Raw genomic sequence first — 25978 nt, 5'->3', positions numbered from 1 at the left:
ATTATGAGCACTAAAATTAGACAGGAATTGGGGAGGAAGGAAGTATTGTAAAAGTGTGTTTACTATACTTACTATAATACCTTTTTGCTATTTAGCCTTTTTAAAGATGAGGTTAAGGGAGAGGGCTTGGACATAGGTGATATCCTTGCTTTGCTTTCTATTCCAAAGTTTTGCTTTGCTCATAGTCATCATACTCCCGCTTACAGATAACAGTAAGTGGAAAAAAAACAGTAAACCTATTCTGTTTCATTACAATTCAAGTTTTTATGCCAAATAAGGCTTTTATGTCTTGTTTTCACTCTTTGCATTGCATTTCCCTGCTGCACGACTCAGACATGTCTAGCCATAAAAGTTGCTTAAGTTTTCAAGAAAGACCCCTCCTTTGGTTGTTTTTATGATATTCCATACATGTGCAGCTTATACTTTCTATCCTATACAAATGTTAACATAGGCTTAGATCCTGATATTAGTTAATAATGCACGTTACAATTTTGCATGTAAAGAGCTAGCACAGGAGTTAACTTAGAGGGGACCATTAGGCCCATCTGATTTCAGCACATCACCAAGGAAACAAAGTGTTGTGGTGGTGTGGTCCCGCCAAGACCCTCTGCACTACTGAAGAGCACAAACACAGGGAGCTTGTTTTGGCCAACCTTAAGGGGTTTCAGATGGCTCTAATTTTCTTTTTGAAAGAGAGAAAAATACCAAAATGTGGTACAACATGAGCCAGGATACACAAGAGAGAAGCTAAACTGTAATGTGACAGCAAATCCTCTACTCAGGGGATTTTTTAATTGCTACACAGTGATCTGGAGGTTAGTTCTGGAACCAGTCTACCTAAAGAAAAGCTGTGTTCCAAATAAAAACACTGTATGCCTCTGCTGGCGTATGGTCAAATGTGCCACAGGCAATTTGGTGTGAATAAAACATTTTGTTGTAAGTTTTCACTGTATTACTGTATGGGTTCCAAATGTAAGATAATTACCTACCACGACTTAACTTTAAGCTCACAATGTATCCTGTTTCAAAAAATAATCATTGGTTGTACTTAGTAATTGTAATATCCATCCATTCATTCATCTGCTTATTCTGTGCTTACATCCATGTCCTAATAAGGGGCCTGCAAAACAAGTTATATAAATTATATGTAATTCTTAGATGACCATGTCCCACCCGGCGCCCATGACGCGCGCGGACTGCAGTGCATCCACAACATCTGTCTTTTGTCCTGCAGGGTTCATGGTAATGCTCCCCTCTACATTGAGAAAGTGCAATAACCGTGAAATTAAACTATTCTTTATTTGCTGAGAATCCCCCAAGAACCTGTCTGGGACTTGCACTTGGTAATTTGCAGAGAATCCTGGTGGTCAGTCAACTTTTCAAAAACAAGTTCAGGAGGGGATTCTATGGGGCATATGTAGGTTTGAAAGCTATTCATTAAAGTGCAGAGTTATGATGGTTTAAATTTAGATGTAGCAGGAATGCATGTCTCCGCATGTCCAATTTTGTTTAACATTTGTGAAAGGTTTCATCTTTTCCTTCCTTTTTTCTTTCCTTGTCTAATATAAAGAAACTATTAGGTTGGAACAGGGCCAAACATACCCTCAAGTATCATGTCACTGGTCAATGTAATATACTTTAACAAATTGTATTTGGCAGGCACAGCTTTATTTAAGATTGCTTAGTCAGTGTCAAATATTTAGTGTTAATTCAAGAAATTCAATCTCTCTGGGGGTGTAGCAGTATTGGATTTTTTATGTCTTCTTTTATAAACTGTAGTCCTTTGGAGCCATAGATTACCATACTGATATGAGAAGCAAATAACAATTTTGAGTTTTCACTGTTATTTAAAAGAGTACATCACTGATTTAGCATTTTTTTACAGGCAGCTTAAAAAAACCATCGATGCAGCAGAACCAGAGATAATGACTAGTTTCATTCCATGCATTCTTTCTTGTCAAAATCTGGTGCCAATATTACCAACAATGGAACTCAATTGCTGACAGTTTGGTTGGCCGATTTGAGCCAAATGAATGTGTTACCACATGCTGCTAATTTGTCCCACTGCGCACAAATCAATATCTTTTGAGTTGTGGACATAACAAAACATTGGAGGACATCATCTTGGGCTTTGGAAACACTTATTGACTTTTCCCCCCCAATTTTCTGACATTTTGTAGACCAAACAACTAATTGATTAATCAATAAATAATCAACTGGCCTCCCTAAAACTTGATTCTGCTTATGGTAGGTCATTTAACTTGAGGCCTATAGGGGGTTTAATTTATGAGCTGCAGAAAATAGTTTAGGAAGGAAAAACTGCATGATGCAAATACTGTTTTACTCCAAGAAAATGAAACCTTCAGAGTCTATTATGAGCTTGAATCCATAAAGAAGTAAATAGTCATCTCAGGTCGACTCAGTGTGTTTTCTGTGATAAACCCCTCCTCTTCCACCATGGACAGTGGAGTAATTGTGGGGCAGATTTATTAGTTCAACCTCTAGCAAATCCATTTTTCACCAAAATTGAGGACTGCTCTGCCGTGAATGGTGGTTATTAAGCTGTGAATTATTAAATGTACTGTCTGGTGAAATAAAGGGAACAGGAATGCTCTTCCTGGAAGCATTTTCTTTTCAATGTACAATAGTTTTCTAAGATAAAGAGCTTTTACGGCCCAACTTGTTACTGTTTTATCTTATTCAATACAAAAATAACATACAGTATCTGCATGTTTACTTTCATTTTAACTCTTCCATTGAGGTGCTCTAATATTTGTATTGTTCACAAAAAAAAACCTGTACTTTTCAAAACCAATTTGCTTATGCATTTTCTACATTGTTATGACTCTTCAGCAAACACTCAACTGGTTTTCTTGCTGATGATTTCATCCTGCAGGAGCCTAAGTTAAGGCCAATGTTACCTTGACTGAAGTCAAGGCTGGTAACCATTTTAAGGGTCCCACAAAAGCAGAAATAAAATTGTTCTTGTCCATATCATGCTTGTTAGCACAAATATACAGAGCTAATTTTCAACATCTGGATTACATCAAATGGGATCATTCCGAAACATTTTCCGCTCAGCTTGTGATGAGTGGCTCTGTTCCCCATGCATGAAATCAAATCAGTGATTAGTGTGACACCGAAGACAAAGTGTGTGCTTTTAGCTATTACACCTGGCTATCAATCATTGATTATTTTCTAAAACTTAAATTAAACCAAAGATGCTTTGCTACTACTATAAATGCCACATTGCCAACACTGGAAAAACGTTTTGATACACAGTAATAATGTTTATCCAGAAATAGAGTTAGAGTTTCTGGAATTTATCTTTAGCAAGATTTTCTCATGTTTCCTCATTCTTGCTGAGCAGAATGACTGGAACAGGCCAATACGCACACCAACACAGAAAAGGATCTGATAAGAGACAAAGGGAACACAGAGGTTAAATACAAGAGGGTAACAAGGAACTGGTGATACAACCGGTGAAACACATCAGGGTGGGGATGACTATTACAGAGGCGGGAAAACACAAGGTAGATGGTAAAACACGACAAAATTCGACAGAAAAACAGGCCAGGTTGGAGATATAATCCCTCATCCTAGTCCTGGGTCTTCCCCGAGGCCTCCTCCCAGCTGGACGTCCCTGGAACACCTCCCTAGGGAGGCGCCCAGAGGCATCCTTATGCCTAAACCACCTTAACTGGCTCCTTTCGACGTGAAGGAGCAGCGTTTCAACTCCCAGCTTCCCTTAGATGATTGAGCTTCTCACCCTTTCTCTAAGGGAGACGCCAGCCACCCTCCTAAGGAAACCCATTTCGGCCGCTTGTACCCTGGATCTCGTTCTTTCGGTCAGGACCCAGCCTTCATGACCATAGGTGAGGGTAGGAACCAAAACTGACTGGTAGATTGACAGCTTTGCCTTCTGGCTCAGCTCTCGTTTTGTCACAACGGTGGGAGAAATTGAATGTGATACAGCACCTGCTGCGCCAATTCTCCGACCAATCTCCCGTTCCATTGTCCCCTCACTCATGAACCCAAGATATTTGAACGCCTTCAATTAATTAATTTAATTTAATTTAAATTAGTTTATTTATCCCCAGTGGGGAAGTTACAATACAATATGTATGTCTGTATGTATTAATGATATATCTCACGTTTCTTCATGCAAAGAAATATCTTAAAGAACTGAATGCAGTCTTTAATCAAAGCAAACCAAGTGCTGCTAAGCCATCTTGATCATTACTTATATTATAACCATCACAGTCTGCTGCCCAGTTGCAGCATTTTAAATCAGGATTCCTTTAATGTGTTCAGTAGCTTCAGCAGTGCTATTGGAAGGTCTGCAGCCAGACAGTGGCAGATAGTGAGTGCCATTTTCAAAGACATGGTTAATGTAAGACTGAGTGTGCCCCGATCGTACAAGCTGGACCATGCCATTGTGTATGTCAGGTCGGAGGTCGATGTTCCAGATGTCTGCACCTAACTGATGATGGGACTTGGATGGCAGAGAAGCAGATGGATGAAAGGAAGATGTCTTGGGGATGTGGTAAAGGCTGGGAATGGGAGGTAATAACAGTATCAGATGAGAAGACTCATTAACAGAAAATGAAAAGGATTTGGTGTGCTGTTGACAGCACACCAACTACTTCCTCTCGGTACACATGCTTGCAGCTTGCATTGTATATTGTAATTTCATGTTTTGCGTTCCTCAAATGCCTAGTCTTCTACAGACAGTGCATTGAAATGGAAACATAATTCCTAGGGATGGACTCTTTTGGCACCTCACAATTCACTTTAGAAGCTAGCAAATAGATTCTAAACTGATTGATCCATCACAATGCAACAATATTATTATGTACATCTCCATGGGTGATTTTTAAAAATATACATGCACAAAATATACAAATCTGAGTTTGCTTCTCAATTTGCTAATCTCTTCCTAGACAAATCACCTAGACAAAGCCTAGATTTTGACATGTACAGGATTTGTCACACACAAGTTTCAATGAAATGTGTACTGAGGTTTTTATTTTGTAGTCATTCCATGTTAAAGCCTTAAACATGCTTGCGAAAGTCACCTTTTCTCACAGTAATCTGCCATGTCAGAGGCTCAGTCATGTTTAAAGGTGGATGATTGGCTTCCTAGAACATGAAACATGAGGTTGTCAGAGATAAGTCTATATTTGTTTTGCCAAATTATGTTATGTATATATACAAAATCTCTTTGGCCATTTTTGTGTTATTTTTCTGAACTCTTGACTAAACTCTTAGTTGTTGTCCATTATCTCACCCTCAATTTTTATTTGATTAACTTATCTGCATTGAGGATTGAATCATTCTGGAGAGAATGGCTATGCATCTAAGAATTAATTATTTTTCCCACGCCTAAAAATGCCAACCAGATTACATTTTTAACAGTACACGGGAAGGAAACCAGTCCTTCAAACCATATGCCGATATACTGTAGGTTATTAATTCCTAGCCGCTAATACAACCCAAAAGAGCATTTCAGAAATAAGTGCCCCTAGAGGTTGCAGGATGTACGACCCACAATGTTTTTTTTTTTCATCCTCATATCTAAACCACAGAATAACCGTCACGGTTTTAAACATGTCTTTAACGTTGTGAAACGGCCGTAGTTAGCAGAAAAACTACTTAGTTGCGTTATGGGTTGAAATCTGAACATCCTTACGTCATGTAGAACATGAATGTTGTTTTGATCTGTAAAGTAAGAAAAAAAACTTTCAACTTGGCACAAACCCCAGCCTCCTGGTTGAAAGTTCTGTGTCAAATGTTGTTTGAACCCTTCCTAATAATTAGAGGAGGCCATAGAGGGCGCCCCAACTGTAAATATTGATATGAGTCTTAAATGCTGCTTGAACAGAGGATTTATAGGGGCTGTTTTTCAGGGCAGGATATTCTCAAAGGGCTTCCCCCATATCTGGCAAGTCTGAAAAAATTTGATACTAAACCTTTCAGTTAAATTTTTAGTGACAACGTGCTTAATTTGTTTTCCACAAAATTCCGATGTAATACATTTTCTCTAGTGACAACAGCATTATTCAACTTTTAATGGTGACGTTTAGTCACTCAGAGCACTAAGGTTAGGGAAAGATTATTGCCTAGTTTAATGCAGAAAAGGTCTGCTGTGAGTCAACCTTTTAAAATGCCTTCAATGTAGTGCTTCATTCATTAAAATAGTTGTTGCCTCTGAGCTAGGGCTGTAACGAAAGGCAATATAAAATCGATATCGCAACACTCAGATCCATGAACCTGTGTCACGGAGTAAATGACATATTTTATATTTACATAGAGTCTGGTATATTTAGCAAACGCAATTTCGCAGACTTTTATGTTTTAAAAAAGGATCTTAATCTTTAACATTAAAAATCCTTTCCATAATGTTGTCCGACACTAAGAATATTAATCGGTGTCTGTCAGTAGCAAAACAAGCATTTTTATGAATGTAAATACAAGCTGGACAATTGTCCTATTAACTTACATTGTAGCTTGTTTCGCCGCTGCCGACTGCAGCGATCTTGTTTTTAATACTGGATCAATGTCGAAGGAAAATATTTCCTCAATAGTTTTTATTGTATTAGATACTCAATGTACTGTTGCAGAAACAAGCCTGAAGCAATAACTCAAAAGCTGTCTGATAAATGTAGTTCAGTAAACATTACAACATTTTCCTCTGAGTTGTAGTGGAGTACAAGTATGAAGTAGCAGCCAGGGTGATTTCTAGGATCAGACCTTTAGGGGGGCTCAGCCCCTAATGAGAATGTTGCCTACATGAAATATTTAATATAATAATAATAATAATAATAAAAATAAAAATCACATATATATATATAATATTTACATTAGGCATACATCTCTGCACACCCATTACTCTCTGTGAAATATCCCACAATTTTCACCAAGAGGTTTCCGAGTAATCCAGTTTTGAAATTGCTACATGGTCTTCAAAGTTAAAATGTATTCTCATGTAAACTCTTTATGTCAGCACAGCCATTTTTGTAAATTGCTTAGCCAGTGTATTAGATTAGAATCAACTTTATTGTCATCACACAGGTACAGGTACAAGGCAACGAAATGCAGTCTAGGTCTAACCAGAAGTGCAATAGTCATATCCGATGAGAGTCCAGTCAGACGGGCCCTGCTCAAGTGCAGATGGTAGTTGCGCATGCTCAGATTTATGGTTTACAACACAACTTCCATACTGAAATTTGTAAAATCCATAAAAATAATAAACTTTTCTCATTACAAACAGAAGTTGGGAATCATTTGAAAAATGTTTTAGCTATCTTTTACTGTTTGATTGCTAACTTCAGCTCAAAACGCCATTCCAATAGCAGCCTTTGTTGTGTTTGATTGCTAACTTTTAGCAAGCAGTTAACAAACTTGGTTAAGTAGTTCCATTTTTACTGTATTGAAATTACAGAAGTCTCTCTTTAGCATCTTATATGCTTCTTGTCGCAAACTGATGCTTGCTCTACTTAAATCTGCCCTCGCCTCACATTGGGCAGTGACAGTCTACAGCCATGATGATCTATAAGCATCTTAGCATGTTAACATTTGCTAATTATCACTAACCACAAATACAGCTAATGCTGATGTGAAAATAGTGTTTGGTTATAAATTATAAAGTACAAATTAAAATGTTGTGGTGTCCTGGTGAGGAAAGCGGCGTCATGGAACCCTTGCCAGCCGGCGTCTCGGGACCACCTAACGTCAGAGGACTAGCCAGTGGTCTTCTCATCTTGTAGGACATCATACATTTTGGTGTGCACACATTTTTGTTTCGATATTTTACAAAGCCCTTCGTGAGAATGCGTTGATTTTAAGACGACATGGAGATCTAAACAAACATCTCCAAACATTCTTTTCTAAAAAATAAATCCAGCAACCTTGTACAGCAATGTATCTTAATTGAGTAAAGATTATTGCTTGAAACGTTTAGCTCATTTTGAAAAAGAGATTACAGAGTGAGTCTTTGTGGAGCCTCCTTGTCATACCTTTCAGTAATCCTTCTTCATTCTGGGTAAGGAGGGAGTCAAATTCATTTTCATTGAGTCACTATGAACATGGACCTGTTACTGATGCAGGAGTACATTAGTGTGTATTACATCTTAGTCATTTTATTTCAAACTTTAAAATATGATAGACATATCGGCAAGGAGCTGCACAACAGAAACATTGGAAGGAGAATCTTCTTGGTGCAGTGTCCAGATGACTGTCAGAATTTCTTAAGCTACAATCAATCACAATTATTTTTCAATTTACATGTATGTACTCCTTTTATTAATTTAAAAGCCAACTGTAACCTCTGTGGACTTTCCCTGGCTCTAATTACATTATGCCTTCAACAAGGAATAGCTTCCAGTAGCTCGCGGCTTACGTTGTCTGCCATATTTGGTGCATGCACTCTCTATAGTCCTACCAAATGTCAACATGTCTTGTCATTTTGTCAGAAGAGATTTGAGAAGTAGAGATTTTCCCAGGATTGCAGGAATGTCAGTCTGTCTGTCATGTGCATATCTCTCAAACCGTTAGTCTGATAGATTTCAAACTTGACAGGTGTCTTGCTTCTGGCACGAGTAACCGCGGTGCCATAAGTGACGTTGTTTGGATTACAAATGCAAAATGTATTGTTAAATATATATCACTAAAAGAAGCACACATTGGCTTTTGCCGCTTTAGCTGCTGTATGCTGCCGTTCCACAGTCAGTGAAAATACAAACCTATTGATTTCTCTGCCGCTCTGGAGCGGATCCACAGCCATTCTGCAGTTGGTTTGAAATTGCGGGTTACTGCGCTCAGCATAGGACCAGAAACAGACCCCCAAAAATGTGCAAAGTACTACTTTGGACTAGAACAAGAATACCTAAATTTAAGGAAGTTATAGAATCCCACACATGCAAAGCACAACCAGCTACAGAAAACAAGTGGCAGCAGATAAAGCATGATGCCACTTATAGGCAGGCTACCAAACACTGTTTTTCTGGAAACCTGCACATTTAATTGCATTAATTCTTGTTTAACCCTCCTGCTTTAGTTCACAATTTTGCGGGAACCAATCACAAACTGGCTTATCTACCTGTCCCACTGTTGGCGGGTTTACCAAGATGACGATAGAGAAGCAATCAAGCAGCTTCTTGTTTACATTTCACTTAGCGGCCACCATCTTACTGACAGATGAGGGGTGTTTTACATTTGCACGTAGGATGTTGTGTGCATGTGCATGAACACATGCCTTGGCATGTTATTTTTGCCACATGTCATTTCTAAAACTCCTGCCATCTTTCCACCTTCTCTTCACAACAAAAGTACATTTAGTCATTACAGCAAATCTGCATTTCAGATGCGCATAGGTTTTTTTTTTTATATGCATGCAGGCTGATTGCTCTTCACAGATGATGTTGCATGCAGGCTGAATATTTCACTCCTCTGCCAGTACAAGCCTTCAACATGAGTGTCTCACAAGAGCTTCCTCCATTAGCAGTTTGTTGCAGCTCAGAGTCCACTATTTTATTAATGCTGATCAGCAATTAGCAGCAATACAAAGGAAAGCAACTATCTCTACCATTGTTGACCTTTTCATACACACATACATTCATACATACATACATACGTACGTACATACATGTGTATATGTGTATATATGTATATATACATTCATACATACGTACGTACGTACGTACGTACGTACGTACGTACATGTGTATATGTGTATATATAATAATATATATATATATATATATATATATATATATATATATATATATATATATATATATATATATATATATATATATATACACACACACACACTCTATAAACAGATAGGGAGGAAAAAGAGCCAAGAGGCGAAGCAGCTTAAGGAAGGAAATTAAATGACTGATGAGACAGATGAAGAGCTCCATATTCAAAGCAGAGGATATGAAAAGGGAAAGTCATATGAATTTAAGCTATTCATTAAAGCATTAGTGTGTACATTTTTGATATTTATGAATGTCTGTTACATTCAAGCCATTGCCAAATGAGTTGCTACACAGCTAATTAAGACTATCAGCTCATACAACTCTCATCTGATCCGGTGACTTTCGCACTCTGAGTGAAATCTGAGTGAAGATAATTCCATCATGTGTTTTTAAGCCTCCGTATCCTCCTTGGCTACTGGGGGGTTGTGGTGCATGGTAATGGTAGGCCTGGATAGGCCTGTAAAATTCTTCATGGGGGGCGGCAGAAACTACACTATAAACTACACTATAGCTTTAAATAGTTAAATTATAAATGTGTGATTCAGAAATATAGTACTGAGGAATTTCATCTTGAATAGAGCTCAGCATAGCAATGTAGGGGAATGTTTGTTCCTGATCCTGCTGAATAAAGTTCTTTATACATGTAGTGTTTGTATACTACCCTGCACCTTTTGTAAAATCCCCAAACTCTGTGTATTTCTAAATGATAACACTCTAATACTGAGTAGATTAGCATCTATAATGTTGCGACAGGAGGCATTTTCCCCTCTTGTTTTTTTAACTTCGTCTGACCTTCGTCTGAATCGTTATTATCTCATTATTTAAGGCAAATGTTTCTGCTTGCTTGCTTTGGCTGGTGGTTAATTTCACCCCATTTCTCCCACCTATCTTTCTATGCGGATATCAGGCTAGAGGTGAAAACTCTGGAAAAAATACCATTAAGTTGAAATGTGTCACTGCACAGTCAGGCAGGGATTGTGAGTCGAGAGTGAGGCGAGGGGGCTATATCTGAGGGTGATGACTCATAGCGAATGATTATATGGCGTTGCTATGTAATGATGGAGTGTGTTGAGGTGCGTGTGTGAGTGTGTGAGTGAAGGGCCTAGAGGAGCCAGTTGATTGAGCTAGTTTTTTTTCATAATTGTCATTTCCCTGATGATATGCGTTAAACATAATTGGTGGCATACAATAGATTAAATAGATGTGCATCTGTTAACTGCATTTTATACTGTACTTTCATTTCACATCACACTGAGTAAAATGTGCTAAGTAGCAACATGTCGGCTTTAGTAGTCACCAAACAGGATCTTCAACTTATTATGTGTAATACAATTGTTATCTTGAGCTTTTCTGTTAGTTGACTTTGCAACTAGTGTAGCTTTTGTTGTCTTACTTGTTGTACAGGAAATTGTGCCTCACTGTCAAACAAAGCACTGATCAGAGCATAATTGACCTGAGTCTCAACCCTGTTCTTGCTACAAAATTATCCCTGATTTCAGCTTTGTCCACAAAGAAAGAGCCTCTCCTGTAATTATGCATTTAAGTATTTGCAGTATTTCTGCATTGTCCATTCAGTGCTCCTGCATCCTTCTTCCTCTGCCTCTCTTCACATCCATGACGCCCAGTTTCTGTGCTGCACCCAGCTCCAGGGCAAAAGCAAAGTCAGTCAGAAAACTTAGCTTACATTTCCAAAGTATATGGTAGTGACCTAATTTATTATTTTTTCCATTATCCTTCTTCTCCCGATCTGTGCAGGTGAGTGATTGGTGGGTGGAGGCCAACAACTTAAAAAAAAACATGTTAAAAATTATATCCAAAAGAATTAAATTCAATCTCTGCAATTTTAAGCAAATAAGAGGTCAGATGCAGCTGCTCTGATGTTTCTGCACTCTGTGATATTCTCGCATCTGAACTACTGCATCACCAGCTGGCCTACAGTACAGTCGGGTTATACTAACCTAAAAACAGTTGAGCTTCTGTAAGAAGGCACTTAAGAGTCTAGATAAAACAAAAGATTATCTTATTATCATTGCAAAATCTTAGAAAAATAGTAATAAACTTACTGAGCTTTGATAATAGTACATCTTCCTCAATGTGCTTAATTTAAAAAGTACTTCGTGGCCTGGCACCACCTCAGTTCATTAAATACAGACAGACTCAGATGACCAGAGCTGTTGTAAATAGGGACATTGAGGTTCCTTTCCGAAAAACCTCTTTCAGCCATAATGCACTATGAAAGTTATTGCATTTATAGAACATACTACCTCCAGCTATAAGGGAATGTCCCACTTGGCCACCTTTTAAGAGCCAAGTAAAGTTGTGGCTTAGAGCTAACCAAACGTGCAACCACCTCTAATTGAATGCTGTACTGAATCAGCCAAGTAGAGCATACTAATGAATTGTGTCTCTGTTTTATCACCTACTAAAGAATTTAAGTGTTTTTCTCTCTTTCTCCTTGTTTTATATATCTAATGTTACTGTTGTACATATTTTGTCAGTTTTTATTGTAACTTTAACCAGCCTAATGGACTGTAGATGGGAATTAGCCCTTGGGCTACAATATGGCATTTTTATGTGTATTATTTTACATGCTTGTTAATGTGCATTGTCCTCCACAGATCCGTATCAGCTCAGTATTGCTCTGTATTCATAAAGGCAAGTCAACTTCTGAGCAATTAATCAAATCTGACGGACTTAAAATTCCTCTCGAAACCATACCCTGTCCACATTCACATAGTGAGTACAAAGAGCACTAACGTCTGTCTCACTGTGACTTCAGTGCTTCATGATGAAAAGGTTGATAACTTAAAGCAGCTAACTAGACCAAGACTGCAGTGTGTCTACAGTTGTGCTCATAAGTTTACATAACTATGCTTAAGTTGACTAAAAAGAGGAATAAAAAAAATCCTCTTTTGCAAATAGATCTTAATGCCATAATGTAAAAAAAAAGGAAAAACCAATCTTTTAAGAACACCAATTTTCTTTGTGAATGAAGAATGTATTGTAAATAAATGTTCTTCCTTAAAATGCAGGGGGGATGAGTATACACACCACTATGTTAAATTCCCATACAGGCAGGCAGACTTTAATTATTAAAGGTCAGTTATTTCATGGATCCAGGATACTGATAAAGTTCCCTTGGCCTTTGGAAACTAGACCAAGACTGCAGTGTGTCTACAGTTGTGCTCATAAGTTTACATACCCATGCTTAAGTTGACTAAAAAGAGGAATTAAAAAAAACATCATTTGGGAATTTATCTTAATGCCTTACTTAAAAAATGAGGTAAAATCCAACCTTTAAGGACACACATTTTCTTTGTGATTGAATAATGTATTGTAAATAAATAAATGTTCTTCTTTAGAGACTGGCATGGTTTTATTTCAGTTAGACTAATAGCCGGTTTGATTTGCATTGAGAGATGATTTTATGGAAAGTATCCCATGCCAACCTCTAGGTATGGGGAAAGGTGTGTGATGATATGGGGCTGTGCAGGTCTTACACATAACCTAGCAGGCCCTGTGAGCCCATATGCAAGCATGTCTAGTCAACGTCTCTGCAGTCTTGGTTCTCTGAGTAAAACCTGCCCACATTACAAGATGAACTATGAGTCTTAGATTAAATCTGTCACGGCAGGACTTTTCTTCAAGATTACTGGCATTGTGTCCATTTGAAAGATTAATGCATAATTTATATTCCTATGACACTGATGGGATGACAGCCGTGTGTCATTAGCTTGGATGAATTGTTGAGTAAAGGGGAATGACCATGAAAATAGTCCCTGCTGAAGAACCAGTAGGCAAAGAAATAAAAGTGGAAAATGTGATGCCAACCACTTTTCGTTATTTTCACCTATTTGCCATACCCCAAAGGAAAAAAGTTTATAACAGATGAACTGCAAAACTAAAATGCATGTATGAAGCTGCATTTGAAACCCAACACTTTTCTAAAAATGTGCTTGATTAGAAGGTGATTAAAACTAAACCTACACTCCATCACTTCAGACATGGTTCAAAACAGTTTTTTTGGGTCAGTCTATAATAAGTCATATTTTAATAACAATAATACATGCTTTATGGCTGCGCAGAGACATGCTCATTGATATTCTACACTGGGAGCGCTTGCTCAATGTCGGAGGCTGTCCCGGGGGAAAACTAAACAGAATCAGGTCCAAATACTTTCATTGTGTAGCCGGCAACCTAATGAAAACAAGCATACCCATCAACAGGTGCAGGAAGAGGAGAACATCTTTTTCCAGATGGAATAAATTTGGCAAACAAAGACCGCAGACAGTCAGCAATGGACTCCACAACAATTTCAGAACTTGGATTAATTTTTTACGAAAAAGCCTTTTGATTCTTTTGATAAGTGGACACTTGCAGAATAGATGATTATAAAAACGTCCAAAATGGACCCAGATTCAGCGTTTAGGACAAGCTCACAGGTAGGGAATTTGTCATGTATTCTCCTCTCTTTTTTACATTATTGTTAGCGCCAAAATTATGAATCATGCCTTGGTGGTCATAATTTCCATAAAATGAATTTGAAGATTGCGGATAATCCAACCGGTCTAACAATGTGTAAACAAGTCCAAACTATTGGTGTGTTTGACCTGGTGGGTGTAACGTCAATCCAGCAATTTGAACCAATTTGAGGAAACCACTCTTTACATTTTGTTCAGTTAATTTAATGTAATGTTCAGTTTAATTTAATGTATGTATGTATGTATTTCTGTTCTGTTCCTCCCCTTTTCAGTTAATCTGATGTGAATTATAAAATTTGCAGAACACAAGCTGTGTTTTAGCCTACAATCCAAAAATAGCACTTCTTCATGCTCAAATCAAAGATGGGATGAGTCAAGGTTGGTAATATTAGGTAGTAAATGGTGTTGCAGAATCTTATTAATGGAAAGTGTCTTTCTTCTTTTGAAATTATGGCAATGTCATTCACTCTGATCTTGTTTCAGTGGGCTGGTGTGTTTTTTGTCTGCCCTCTAATTTGTATGTTTTCCTCTCTGAGTGGCTTGTGTGCTGTCTCAGCCGCACTCTCACTGAAAGCCCATGGGATTCAGTAAGTTCAGAGGCTAAGTCAAAGCTTGTGGGAAGTAATCTTTACCAATGCATTCTCTTCCTCTCACATCACTATGTATCTCACACTAGGGTCATCTCCAATGTCCTGAACTGGGATCTAATGTTTATGAGGAATGCAGTCTACAGCTCTGGTGAATGATTCTCATGTTTGAAAGGAGGGGAAAACAAACTGCCACTGGTGTCTGTTTTACAAGAATAATATGGGGTGTCTCAAAAGTACATTAAATTCTAACCAAAATGCTGAAGGAATATTCTCTTTGAATATCTTTGACTCTGTTTTCTCTGACTCTGTTTTCTATCACAAAGCTCCAAAATGTCCTCATTGATCAATATTCTTTTTAGGATTTTAGGTTTGTATTTATAATTTTAACTTTAACTATGCATGGTTTAAATAGGGTTCCTTACTAATTTTAGTGTTAGAGGTTAACACAAATTGAAATGCATGAGTGACTTTGCAATCAGCCTGCAATTTACAACAGCGTTTGTTTATATCCTGTAATGATCATTTGTGAATGCAAAGCATGATGTTTTAGATTGCAGCATCCCTTATTAATTCATGATGATAACAGTAAATGGAAAGCATAAACATAGCTTCTTGGGAAGTTTTTCCTCACCACTATCTCATCAAATGCATGATCATGGGGAAAATTGGGTATCTGTACACTATAGTTTGGGCTAGACCAATACTAATTGTAAAGTGTCCAGAGAACTTATGTTAGGATTTGACACCATAAATAAAACTGAATTGGAATGAAAGTGTTGCCTTTTAGAATGCTTTTTGATAACAGATGGATATTGGTTATAACCAGGGCTTGACATTAACTTTTTTGCTCACCAGCCACTGTTACTAACTAAAGTTACTAACCACTTAGCATTTTCACTAGCCACAGTTCAGTGCTAAATTACCTTTTATTTTATTAAAGTTGACCATGTTGTTCTACAATTTACTCAAAGAACTAGATTTACAACCTCTTAAATGTAAATTACCTCCTAAATCAAGACTACATAAAATGAACACTACAGTCATCAAATATACTGTGATAAGGTTGTGTGTAAAGCTCCTTTTTGCAATCAATTCAGACAAACATGAGTCTTTTTGGTCTGAGTCTGTTTCTTCTAAGGCTGTTTCATCTGAGGCTGTTTCCTGAGACCCAATTTTCTTTTTTTTGCTGCCTGATGCCTTTTAATCTGATGTCTGAGACCTGACTCTGATGGCTGAGGATGTCCTAAAATGTACACCAAATGCACGCACCCTCTACTTCTTTCACAAACCTCTCATAATGTTTTCCGCCACAGACTCAACCTTTGCCTTGGCGGAATCCACCATGTAGCGCTGAACAGAGCTTTGGGGGATATTTTACTGGATCTTGTGTTTCGGAAAAAAGTGGAGCACACATCGCGACTTGCTGGTGTGTGGGATTAGATAATGGGTGAACCGAGCCACTATGTTTCGGCTGTGGGCTGCGCAGGAGGCTACAACTGTGCTTCTGTGTCCGGCCGTGGCACAGTATTCCAGCAACCAGTGATCCAGTAATATATTTTTATAGGCATACTGTATATGCCACCAGCGAAGTTGGCTACTAAGAGTGACTGCGTTACACACCACTGCCAGATTTTACTGCATTTTGCGGATAAGCGGGTGCTAATGCCAAGCACTGGTTTTAATTATTCAAACTGATTTGTACAGTCCTACAAAAATATGTCAATCAATTAATCATTGGGAACACAGCAGACTGAGAGAACTGTTTAGACATCATCCGTCTGGAATGAAGAGAATTGGTGGATAGCTTGGTGTGGTGAGCAGAAAATCTATTTTGAGCACCAAACCCCTCAAACAAAAAAACAACACAAAGAAAAGAGACTAATAATGCTGCCAAAAGGCCATAAGCCAAGGGAAGTAATTACTGCACCAATACATGTTGATAACAAGCGCACTTTTGAGCTACTGATGTTTCATCTGTCAGGGTTTCACTGTCCCTGCTTTTACACTTTCTCTACCGAGGCTGATCAACGAAAACAACAAGAAATTAAATAAGAAGCACAAACTGTGTCTTATAGGTTTTGTTTTAAAAAAAAACACAAAAAAAACATGATTTGGTGTTCCTATATTTAAGCGTTTAGCTCTTTTTCTAACTGAAAACCAAAAATGCATTGTTTCTAAAGTAACTTATCATCAGCATTTGTCAACATTATCTGCTGGCTCATGTTAAAGGGGTTGAACTTATGCCTTATTGAATGAATCAAGTCTCTTTGTTGCTCTAACAGTCTGATGCAGGCACCCCCTAGCCAAACCTCTCGTACCTTCTTTCTCAAATTCTCTTCTTCTCTAAGCGTTGCAGAATTCTTTATCAAGAGTCGTGACAGCATTTTTGGTCTTGATTGAGTGTTTGTGAGATTATGGCACCTGTCTGACTGGATGGATAGTTCATTAGAGGGATATTTAGTTAACATGCTGCCACAGATGGCGGTGTCAAACACTTAGGGGCATACTGATAATTGTGAGCCTGCATTACAACATGCAACTCAATTAAACAATCATCACACAGCTGACACAGCTAAAAATATCAAAGCTGGATGAGGAGAATTAATTATAATCAGATTTCTAGCCATGTTTTGGTGTTTTTACACTGGTGGAGGGAAACAAAGCCACAAATAAAGCCACTTTTTCAAGCGAGCCTGTGCTCCGATGGTCCCAATGTATTTTCTGTGAGACGGATACATTTTTTGGGGGTCTTTAGGAAAAGCTGAAAAGGTAGATTTTTGTATTGCCTCATGAGTCAGTTTAAATGATTTGTATTTAGCAGATTGAACAAGAACACTGCTGCACTGCTCAAAAATACTGTAAAGGGCTAATTCAGCTCAAGTCTCTGTTGGTCAGCAAGAAGTAATAGCATCACATTCATATTTTATTTTTTATTCTCACAAGTATGTTGATTTTGAATGTTTTCATATTTTTCCCCTTACAGTATATCACTCAACATTTACTTTTGTCTAAAAACTGTACATGATTATTGTATTTGCCCAGCTATTTTGCCTGACCTGATAAACCGTCCTTATAATGCCATGTCAAAATAAACTCAACTGAACTTTTCATAAAAACTTCTTGATCCTCTCTACTTATCTGCTCTGAGGTCAGTCAACATAATATATCTCATTATTATCTTACTGTTAGTTCTGTTTTGAAATGATATCTTTTCAATCCAAGTCGTTGTCTGCCAGAGGCTATACAACTGCAGAATCCATTCAGCCCAGAATCAATCACCTCTGAAAAGAGATCTTTGATAAAAGGAATGGACTAAAGGGTTATTCAGGATATTATGTTCAAAATGTCAAGAGGAAACCATGTGATTTTCAATCTTCTAAAATCTGCCCAGTCTTCGAGAAAACTGATTGTTTGTGTTATGTACATGTACTCTATAAAGGCAATCCTGTTACTCCTACTGTATACACGTTTTTATAGTAATTGGTACTGTTTATTGGCCCTGAAATTTGGATATATATATATATATATATATATATATATATATATATATATATATATATATATATATATATATATATATATATATATGTATATATGTATATATATGTATATATATATATATATATATATATATATGTATATGTATATATATGTATATGTATATGTATATATATATATGTATATGTATATATATACATATATATGTATATGTATATGTATATATATATATGTATATGTATATATATATATATGTGTGTGTATATATATATATGTGTATATATATATATATGTGTATATGTGTATATATATGTGTATGTATATATATGTGTATGTATATATGTGTATATATGTATGTATATGTGTGTATATATATAAGGTCTATGGTCAGCTGATGGAGAGGGTGTCTGACTTTATGTAGGCCTACCTGGGTCTACAGCTAAATAGCAAATATACATAGAAGGGTTTTGGGCGGTTGTTGGATGTTTGCCTTGGTCAGCCACTGTACATTAAAAATCTAATTCACCTTTCCAGTCAAAAGTAGAGCTTATGAATTATTAATATGACTTTGTGTTGTTTACCAAAGGTCATCTCTATGTGCCTGCATACTGTTGCTCAGGAAACTTCAGGGATAATGGTGTCATTCATATTCTGTCTGGGTTTTTGTTATATCAGGTTAACTTAAAGGCTCGTTTTCACAAAAGATTTGGTTTCATTTCACTCAAGTGGTGTTCCTCCTGCCGAGCTCAGTTCAGCTGGTTTATAAAGATTGATTCTTCATTCAGTATACTTTACTCGTCCCTCTTCTCCTGCCCTGACTTAGCTTTATAACCTTAATGTCAACAGTGTCCAGAGGTCTGTGTATTTTCTTGACCAGTTTGACTGTTTCTCCTCCTCATTACACCGTTTTTAGTTGCTCATAAATAATTGAAGTCTAGTTCTAGTGAATTCTAGTCTTCTAGTTTAAATAGTAAAAATAGTACAATTAGTTTTTATTTACAAATTCTGCATTACTGTGTGTGTGGCAGGGGCCCAGCTGTTGGCAATACTCTGGTTATTGTCAAATTAATTTATTTGTATGTATTTACACATTCTGAATTGTGAAGTGTAAACCCTCTACTTTTCTTATTGTGCTATTGTATGCTTGCTGCTCAAACCTTGTATATTCATCCAACAAAGATAAAGTCTTTGACATTCAGTTATACAGTATGTTTATGACCAATATTTTTTTGTTTTTTTTAATCTCCAGACCCTTTTTATAAGCCAGGACCAGGGGCAAGCTGTGAATGAAAAATGGCTCTGGACTTTTGACTAAGACTGATTAGCCTCCATCCTCCATCCTCCCCTATAGTCAACAGAATAAAAACACATTTCCCTAACTGTGCTGTGCAAAAAAGGTTGTTGGTTCCATTACACTTTACCAGAATGTTCCAGGTTTCTAATTGGGAGGGCATGGGAGTTTCATCTTGATAGAGTAAATACGGACTGAGGGAAAGGCTTTGATTATACAGTAGATTCCCATGTAACCAGTCAAATCCAATCTGCATGTTTTTCTTTACATTTAGAGAGTGTACAATGATTCTTTATCTCTATATATTCATATATAAGTCTTCATTCCTTTAAAACCACAAAATGTGTTCTTTTATCAATGCTTTCCAAAATGACCTATATGACTCCCGCCTCTAGTATGTGTGGACTTATGCAATTAGACACTTCCACCAAAGGTTGAAGACAGAGTTGACTTAGTCTTTACTGGAAGCGACGGAACTAAAAACAGTTTATCAACAACCTGTATATATCTATATAGATAGATAGATAGATATACTGCATTTCATGACAGATTCCATCTTAAATTTAAGCCAGCAATATTTCATATTTGAAGTTTTTTTACTTAAGTTCTCAAAAGACAAGGAGATATTTCTTCCTTATGTTACTGCCAGGAGCTTTCTTTCTCCAATCAATTGCAACAGATGAAAACACAGCGAACTCCACCAGACCATCATAAAAGGGCACTGCACGCACTCCAACTTTCTTCTCGGTTTTCAAGCCGCCAAAACCCTTCTACTCTTCACCTTTCCTGTTTTCTCTTCTGTCCCCTTGAAGGCCCTTCATTAGTTTCACTTACTGCATCTGTGTCAAATGGCAAATGAAAACTGAATTGCCACCGGGATACCAGGATAGTCTTAGTCCGTGCTGTTTTTACCTCCTCCTTTGTTATGGCCATCCGTTTTAATTAATATAACCTATGGTTACAAACTGTATTGCAACATGAAAAGTGCAGACGTGTAATGATTTATAACAGAAAAACAATGGCTGGTTTGTGTTGTCAATGAGCAAAAAGTATTTCCAGTCAAGTGTATGATTGCTGTGTTTATTTAGGGAGGCATTCATTTAATCTTTTTCACTGTGAAATCCTATGCTATGAAAGTCCTATGCTATGGAGTCAATTAACTACAAATATTTTTTAAACCTGAAAGCCTAAAGGGATTACATTGTGTTTTTTTATCTCACTTTAAGTTAGACTGATACTTTTGTAAATTCACGTTTTTAACATATTATAGTCAGGTGGTAGCAGAAGCTTGAAATCTCAAACCCTTATTTGGATGTTGCTTTTATTAATGGAAGAGTATTATGACAATGGGTCAAGGACTAGAAGATGTGTGAATGTTTTTTTCAAATCATTTGCATGTTCTCATTTTGTATACTGTACCTGAATCTATTCTCATCACAGTTTATTGTTAATATGAATTTAAGTAAAACACCACAGTAACATTCACAAACCATCTGTCTTAGTAAATTATTTATTGAATAACTTATGAATATGAATTTGTAGCATGTACAATACTTAACACATGTAGCCAAAATTATATCGACACCCCTTTTCATATGTGTGTTATATGGATACCCCTGTCGCTTTGTGTACTTTGGTACACTTGGTCTTTTCTGTGCATCTTTAAGAAGTTACATAACAGTAATACTGGAGTTTATTATATATGTTGCTGTCATAGGTTTGGCTGGACCTGGAAACGTTTTTCTTAGTTTGAACTTGACTGGCCGGCAGTACAGTCTCTTTAACTAGTGGTATACTTCCGTCTTAGAATCTGACCTGACAGCATATGAGTTGAAAATGTGTCATACATCACAGTTAGTTTAAAGTTTTAAGCCTGCCTATGCATTATAAAGTTGAAATGAGTTTTAGTGAACAGTTGAGCTCTCTGCCTGCAATGCAAATTATTCAGGCATACTTATCGTCTCTGGATCCCCTGCTAAAGGGAACCCGAGATGCCAAATATTTAATTTCCCAATCCAAATCTCTATAAATGCTTTTGACAGAATGGGACATTGTTGGCAACTAATAGATAAGACATAACATTGCTGTCATGAGATTTTGAAATCTTGAAAATTTGGCAGGTGTTGTGAAGGAGAAGCTTTCCTGTACAAAACAAAGACCCAAAATGGTCTTGTCCGCTGAGGACCCCATGGGGACATGGGTATGTTTATACTATCCTCTTGAGGGATTCTTCCACATGCGCAGTAGATTGTAAAGGAACCCGGATCCCTCACATGCACAAGGACAGTGTAAATTTGGTTTAAAGGGGAGTTTACCACTTAACCTAGATCTTTAAACAAAAAAATACATTTGTTCTGACTTTTTTTGTTGCTTTGTTTACCTTGTAAATTAACTTTGGTGCTTTGCAACCTGGTTTCACTTCATAAGTTTGCCGTTACCTTGCAAGCAGCCCGATGGAGGAGAACATGATTGTTGCCATGTTTAACTTGTCAAAGGATTCTACACCACTTAATATCTCATGTATCTTAACCTTGTAGCAACACCCCCACACTAAAGCAAAGTTGTTTTTTCTAGAGTACTTAATCATGTGACCATGTTGGATTTGGTTGTAAAGCAACAACATCTGCCATACACTACAGTACATAAGCAATGATCAGTCATTCAGAAAATGAGCTTTCCCTTTGAAGCTGCAATCTACCCAGAAACATATTGCTGCCGTAGCTGTGTCACCAATCCTGTTTGTAGAATTTATGGACAGGATATCGAGGCATAGTTGGGGTGGGGAGGGGTTGTAGTTCTGTGGGCTCAAGATCTCATTGCTGCTTTTTCCAGATTATGTGGTCTTGATGATGGCATCATCGGTCTGTGACCTTCAGCATTCACTGGATCGGTTCGCAGCCGAGTGTGAATCGGCTGGCATGAGGATCAGCACCTCTAAATCTGAGGCCATGGTTCTCAGCAGGAAACTGATGGAGTGCTTTCTTCAGGTAGGGAATGAGTCCTTACCCCAAGTGAAGGAGTTTAAAAACCTTGGGGTCTTGTTTGCAAGTGAGGGGACCATGGAGCGTGAGATTGGTCAGAGAATCGGAGCAGCGGGTGCGGTATTACATTCCACTTATCGCACCGCTGTGACAAAAAGGAATCTGAACCAGAAGGCAAAGATCTTGATCTACAGGTCAATTTTGGGGTTTCCTCAGGAGGGTGGCTGACGTCTCCCTTAGAGATAGGGTGAGAAGCTCAGTCATCCAAGAGGAGCTAGGATTAGAGCCGCGGATCCTTTGCGTTGAAAGGAGCCAGTTGAGGTTTGGTCATCTGGTAAGGATGCCTCCTGGGCGCCTCCCTAGGGAGGTGTTCCAGGCACATCCAGCTGGGACGAGGCCTCGGGGAAGACCCAGGACTAGATTGAGGGATTACATTTCCAACCTGGCCTGGGAACGCCTCAGGGTATCTCGCATTTGGAGCTGGTTAATGTGGCTTGGGAAAGGGAAGTTTTGGCTCCCCTGCTGGAGCTGCTGCCCCGCAACCCGATACCAGTGGAGGAAAATGGATGGATGGATGGATGGATGGACTTCAAAGTTCTTTCCAGGGGCGATTAACAAAACAGGATGTTAAAAAAGTAAAATTGAAATGTAATAAAATAAATCATAATGATCAACGATAACATGTTTATCAAACAGACAAGAGTAAAACTAAATAATATGAATAGTAATGGTATAAACTTATTAAAAAAAAAAACTATATTAAAGCCAGACTAAACAGATTGGTGTTTAGTTTATGTTTAAAAATATGAATTGTTGTGCAACTCCTCTCAGATCGTCTGGAAGGCTGTTCCAGCAGCTTGGAGCGTAATAGCTGAACGCAGCCTCTGCAAATGTTTTCAGCAAGAGCTTAGTACTGGTGAGTGACCTGTGCTGAAGTCTCTTCCAGGTTTCAAGGCTGGAAATACTGTGTGTCTGGATGTATACGGCTCTGAATTCATTGTCAAGTATCTCATTTCAGCAGACTCAATACATAGCTAAGAACAACCTGCAGCAAAGAAAAATTAGCATTTTGTTACTCCCACTTAGGGAAATGAGGTTGCTAGCCGAGTAGATAGTTTCAGTGATATGTCCTGAGGTTTTGAAACATCTGCCCCTGAATTTACCCACTTTAGCCCACTTGTGCAATCCTTCCAGTACAGTCGATTTGAATGGAATTTTCCATTCCGCAGTCCCACGGTGAATTCTGTGGATTATCCTATAGTCATTGTGTTAGTGTTAAGCTCATTTAAACACATTTACCAGAACATCTTTTTTGTTTAAGGTAAAGGAAGTTTTGTGTCAGTCAAAAAAAAAAAACTTTAGTCAATTTGAATCTGTTTTGTGCTTGCTGATAAGTGAAATAAAGAAAGTGTTTCTACAGTTAATATGGGACATTAATTTGGACAAGAAATTCTTCAATGAAATTAAAAATAATTATTGTGGATTGATTGATAGTTAATTAAATCATGTCTAACAACATCAGATCAAATGCTCTTGATGTATAATATTTTGAATATGGATTTGAGTTTTTTTTAATGATATTTTGAGATTGTGGTCTTCAGTTAAGGCATTTGGCATGAGATTAGACAACTAAGACTAAGAGAAAAGTAAAAGCAGGAAAGTAGTACTACTTAGTTAGAGTACTACTATTAGGAGCAACGATGACAATGGTACTAGTAATATTAGTAGCTATATTTCCACCAGCTTTTAGGAAGCAAAGCAGAGACTTTAGAGTGCTCAGTGTTTTACCTAATGCCATCGATATTATCTTTTAAGGTAAAAACCTGACTCTTATTTGGATACAGTGAGTACTGTAATGCAGGATATACCATAAGGACAGGCTGTATCAATTAATCAGTGGCTCATAATATTTTAGATCATTGTAATTTACTGTCATGTCATACTTGAAATATACAGATACATGAGACTCTACCCTGCCTTTTTTGGCAGGAGGTTGTTTGTAGTTCAGTTTTAGTTTTAGAGTTACATTTGAAGGGAAAAGACTGTTTCTTTTTAACTGCCTCTTCCATTCAGCGATGATTTGATGCTTCCATTATCACTGATTATTTTCAATCACAGAATTGACAGAACAAACTATTTTCCCTTCAGAAGATTAATTTTCTTTTTGATCATATGTGAAAGTGTAGTTCTAAAAGAACTAAGCTGTCCTATAAAACACAGGTTGGATATACAGTAACTTATATCAGGGGCTTGTGTTTTGTTTTCCCCTGCTGTCTGAAGAGAGCTGCTGAGGAGATTCCACATACTTGGCAGATGAGGTCTTTCTAGCCTTGGCTGGGTAAAGGCTGTTTTGAAAAATGTCAACAGTGGATGCCTTCCCTGGGGAGGTGAATAATATTATCACAACATTAAGTAACATCTGTGGATATCTAACCCTGTATCTAACCATCCCTGGGTTCTAGAAACATACATACACAACGACTTTGTTCATGAGTTATACTGACTGGGATCATTTGTTGTCAGTACCGATGGTGATGAATTTCCAAATTGCTCCAGTTTAACATTAAATGTTTGTCTAATAATTCATGTCACAGATGACAATGTTTCACTATGAACACAGTTTCTGTACTTCTTACAAACGTTTGAGTTGCCAAAATGAAACATACAGTACATGCATTATTCATGAATCAGTTGCTACAAGCTGCTGAAAATGAAAACTGAACTTTTTGTAATTGCGTTCAGAATGAGTGCACAAGTCTACAGCCATGTATAGTGTCTCTAGCTTACTTTTAGTATGTTACACAAAGCCACCAATATCAAACCAGTCAGGGGCAGAACCATGGATGTCTTTACCAAATTGTGTGTCGATCTATCTTGTAGATCTTGAGAGATTTTACTGGATAAGTGATTTTGAAATGTTGGTGATGCAAGATAAAAAGTCAGGGGATCACAAGAGTGAGTAGGATCCTCCACTGCATGGGGCTATGAGTATCCGTACACAATTTCAAATCAATCCTTCCAAAGTGGTTGAGGAATAAAAGTCTGGAACCAAGTGGCAGACTGACAGTGAACCTTTTGCAACGGGGTACATACTGTTTTTATCTGCAAAATCTTCAGTGTGGTGTGAGGGCTTTAATTTCTATTTCCTTTCAGTACCTTATCATATTTTGTTAATAAAAAAAATCTTTCCATGCATGATTGGTTTTCCTTCAAAACAAATGTTGCTTTCGCAAACTAGTTGCATGTGAATGTAAAAGTGTTTAATCAAGCCTTAATCAATAACCATTTACTGATTTATTTTCATGTCATGCATCATACTGTACATGGCAAGTTGGATACTGTACATGTAAGGAATGTGTGGGAACATTTGCTG

This window comes from Etheostoma cragini, chromosome 2 (genome assembly GCF_013103735.1).
Source record: "Etheostoma cragini isolate CJK2018 chromosome 2, CSU_Ecrag_1.0, whole genome shotgun sequence".
Taxonomy (NCBI): domain Eukaryota; kingdom Metazoa; phylum Chordata; class Actinopteri; order Perciformes; family Percidae; genus Etheostoma; species Etheostoma cragini.
This window is presented reverse-complemented; position numbering follows the sequence as displayed.